Source organism: Enhydra lutris, unplaced genomic scaffold (genome assembly GCF_002288905.1).
Source record: "Enhydra lutris kenyoni isolate GAN:26980312 unplaced genomic scaffold, ASM228890v2 scaffoldscaffold17, whole genome shotgun sequence".
NCBI lineage: Eukaryota > Metazoa > Chordata > Mammalia > Carnivora > Mustelidae > Enhydra > Enhydra lutris.
This window is the reverse complement of record NW_019154101.1, coordinates 45,170,766-45,175,137: the sequence shown is the minus strand read 5'-3', so window position 1 is coordinate 45,175,137 and position 4,372 is coordinate 45,170,766. Positions and strand designations below refer to the sequence as shown.

At 34.6% G+C, this 4,372-nt stretch overlaps 1 pseudogene; it reads right to left on the bottom strand.

The window, feature by feature from the left end:
* Positions 1–2,367: 2,367 nt before the first annotated feature.
* On the bottom strand, positions 2,368–2,717 carry LOC111147491 (annotated as a pseudogene).
* Between the last annotated feature and the right edge of the window lie 1,655 nt (positions 2,718–4,372).

Here is a 4,372-nt window from a genome sequence, read left to right as displayed (position 1 = left end):
TCACGTCTGTTCTTCTTTTTGTAAACCTTAGAGCTATTGCTTTTTGTCTTCTGAGGTTTTTGTTTGTTTGTTTTGGTTTGTTTGTTTTTTTTTTTTATATATATATATGGCATGCTGTACTGGCTCATGGATGCAATAACTTATTTCTCTAAGGATATTAATGATAGTGAAGAATTATTACCTTTTTTAAAGTTTTTTTCTCTTTATGTAGTTATTTTTTTCTTTTATTCCAAAATGCTTCTTTCCTGTTTTACTTGGTTTGTCTTTGATTTTATAGGCTTTCTTAAAATGTTAGGCAATCCTTGGTTGAAAGCTCATATTTAAAAGCAGAGCAAGTTACAAGTTGATGGGAAGTTCAGAGTGTATGAATGGGGCTTATCAATTTTGAACTTTGTCATGGGATATTTGTATAGGAAATCCTTGATATCTGTATCTTAGATTCTTTCTCCTGAAAGAATGCTCAAAGATTTAGCCAGAGTGCTCAAAGATTTAGCCCATTTATTTGCCTTGTGATATATATGTAGCTGTCTTAGTGGCAGAGTGAAAAAATAGAATGGAGCTTTCTATATTAATATATGCATTTTTACTTAATTCCACTGTATGCGTGGGCTCTCCTGGGGCAGGAGATTTTGGTACTATCTCAAAAAATATATGTCCCCTAAAATGCAAATAAAAACACAGTGGGAATCACTACATACCCATGAGGATGGCTAAATGAAAAAGACAGGTAGCAAGTTTTTGTGAGGATGTGAAGTTGGAAATTTTATGCATTGCCGGTGGAGATATAAATAGTGTAGCCACTTTTGAAAGCAATCTGCCAGTTCCTTAAAAGAGTAAACATACAGTTACCATATGTCACAGATACTCTACTCCTAGGTATATACCCAAGGGAAATAAAAACATCTGTCTGCGCAAAAACTTGTACACAAACTTGTTCATAGTTGTTTTATTCATGATATATAGAAAAGTATAAACAACTCAAATATCCATCAGTGGAAAAACAGGTAAGCAAAATGTGATATATATGTACAATGGAGTACTATTTGACAATACAAAGGAATGAAATACTGTCACATGCTCTAACATAGATGACCTTAAAACCATTAGACCAAGTGAAAGAAGCTTTATAAAAGGGCACATATGGGGCACCTGGGTGGCTCAGTGGGTTAAAGCCTCTGCCTTCGGCTCAGGTCATGATCCCATAGTCCTGAGATTGAGCCCCACATCGGGCTCTCTGCTCAGCAGGGAGCCTGCTTCCTCCTCTCTCTCTCTGCCTGCCTACTTGTGATCTCTGTCTGTCACATGAATAAATAAAATCTTAAGAAAAAAAGGGCACATATGAGATTTAATCAATTTATACTAAATGCCCATATTAGATAAATCCATAGAGATAAAGTTTTAATTAATTTTAATTAATAAATTAGGTTTTAATTGATTTAAAATTTAATGTATTTTAATTAATTTGATTAGTGCCTTCTTAGAGCTGGAAAGAAGGGGGATTGGAGGGTAATAGCTAATGGGTATGGAGTTTTCTTTTTGGGGTAATGAGAACGTTCTAAAATTGATTGTGATGATGGTTGCACAACCCTATGAATATATTATAAACCATTGTATTATGCTATAAGTGGGTACATTTTATGATATATGAATTATATCTCAATAAAGCTGCCAAAAATACTTATAGCTCTCTGCTAATGTAAGAGAAAAATGGTAACCTACAGTCTTTGGAACAGAGAAGGAGATCTAAGTCTTAATGCTATTTAGGCAAGTTTTCAACAAATTGTTATACTTTTAGTGTTCATTTAATCAATTTCCAAAAATATTACTCTGCCAATTCCTTAGGCATTTAGGTCTCATGTTTAAGTGAGATTGCTTCTTAAACTTTTTATACTATGGGTTTAAGATTCACCTTTCTCAATGTACTAAGTTAGTTACCATTTTTCCATTTGCCTTCCAGCTTTTAAAATGGTTGCTGTTTTCTTCTCTCATTCTGTTTTAGTGGGTTTATATCTTTGTTTGTTTGTTTGTTTTTAAATGGAAATAGCAATATGTATTTTTTTAAAGATTTTTAAAAAATATATATTTATTTGACAGACAGAGATCACAGGTAGGCAGAGAGGCAGGCAGAGAGAGAGGAGGAAGCAGGCTCCCTGCTGAGCAGAAAGCCCGATGTGAGGCTCGATCCTAGGACCCTGGGATCATGACCGGAGCCAAAGGCAGAGGCTTTAACCCACTGAGCCACCTAGGAACCCCATAGTCGGTTTATACCTTAAGAGATTTTCACTGAAATATTTTGGGTTTTTTTGGTTTTTTGTTTTTGTTTTTGTTTTTTTAACAATTGATAATCAATTTGTTAAAAGGGCTGATTTAAACATCTGCAGTGGTGACTTCATTCTTGACTCCTGTCTCAATACTCATGGATGGAATCTATTTAGGGATATCAGAAGACCATGCAAATCAATGAGTCGCTTGTGGGTCCTCACCTGAAAACGATCCCAAGTCTTAGAAGCTTCACCACATTTTTTTCTTGTAGTGATAGAGCTTTGGTAAGCATCTGAACTAGTCCTTCCACTTTGAAATTCTTCCCCTTTGTGCCTCTCATCAAGTCAGCATACACCTCCAAAGATTTTACTTTGGGGCTGGGTTACAGTAATTCTAATTCAGTGCGTCACCACCTCTGGTTCCACGAATGTTCTCCCAGTGTCTTTAAAAGCCATGGTTTCAACACGGTTTCCTGATTGACTTGTTCCTTGGCTGCAGCGAGAGTGAACAGCTGTGAGTCAGCTCCCAGAGCTCCCTTAAGCTCTTCCTCAGAGAGTGTAAGAGACTTTCATTGAAGTTTTAATCAAGTTTTAGGAGGAAGTAAAAATAATGCACATGTTTATTCAGGAAGCTTTATCTGGAAGTCAGTGGGCTACATTTGTTTACTTTGTAAAATTCATATCAGAAGGAGGTTTAAATTCTTAAGATCCAACTGCTTTTTTTTAAAGATTTTATTTATTTATTTGACAGACAGAGATTACAAGTAGGCAGAGAGGCAGGCAGAGAGAGAGGAGGAAGCAGGCTCCCCGCTGAGCAGAGAGCCTGATGTGCAGCTTGATCCCAAGACCCTGGGATCATGACCCAAGCTGAAGGCAGAAGCTTACCCCACTGAGCCACCCAGGTGCCCCGAACCAACTGCTTTTAAATCTGGAAATATTATGAGATATGTTCAATTGTCATGGGTGGCACTGGTAGTTTACGTAATTGGCTAGGCAAGATAGCTTAGTGGGATTCTTTTGTCACTTTTTCCTCCTTTCTACTGAGTAATGACTTAAAAATTATACTGGGATTGAGTTACAATTGGATATATTCCAAGATGTTGTTTGGGGGTTAACATAAAAGTACATAAATTATTAGCTAATTTGCTGAGTTGTTTAATTCGCTAAGATTATTAGCTAATTTAAGTGAGAACCCTTAAACATGTCTTTTTAATTAACTTGAAAAATCCTAGCAAGCTATATTACTGCACATAAACTTAGATACTGAGTAATTAGCTTTTGATTTTAAGAAGTTCTCTTTTCCCCTGGTTAGCACTTTTAACTGTGTCATAATTTCTATTTTGAAATACACTGTGTGTGTACAGCTTCTTCCACTTATATTTTAAGAGATTGTGAATGCAATTTTTAGGACTTTTCTTTTACATTCTCAGGTTTAGGAGTTTTCCTTCCCTAAATTTGTGAGACACAATGGAGTGGAGAACTGAGATAAGTATCCAAATCATGTTCCTATTTTCTGTGACTCTATTTTGTGGCTATTTCATTTCAAGCTATTTATTCCTTGGTTCACTTATGCAGTTTTCTCTATTCTTTGTATTCATGGATACCTTTGTATTGCTATCTGTGTATTTTCTATTAGATTATAATTCATATATGTCATTTAAAGTATTGCCTCATTTTAGAATCAAAGATACAACAGAGCATATTTGTGATAGTTAAAATTCTAAATTACCTTCCTCAAAATCTACTACATAATGAAAAAAAAAGAAGTTCAAATAGTTAAAAATTGAATTTGAGACAAACATATGAAGTGGACACACTCATGAAAGCTTTTGTAGTTATTTTTTGAGAAAGGATCACAGAGTGGATTTATTGAGTTTAGAGAAGATTATTATTGACCTATCTAAGATAAATGGTAAATTAAGGATAAGTGATTATTTATATGTAAGGGACAGAGATGACAATGATTCTTTTTTTATTTACTATAATCTATAATACATAATACAAAACAGAAGAACAAAGCTCTCTATAGAATGGCTTTTATGTACTTAGAAGAAATAATGAAAGTCACTTCAATGTATTACAAAATTCATATTTTGAATTCACTGCCATTT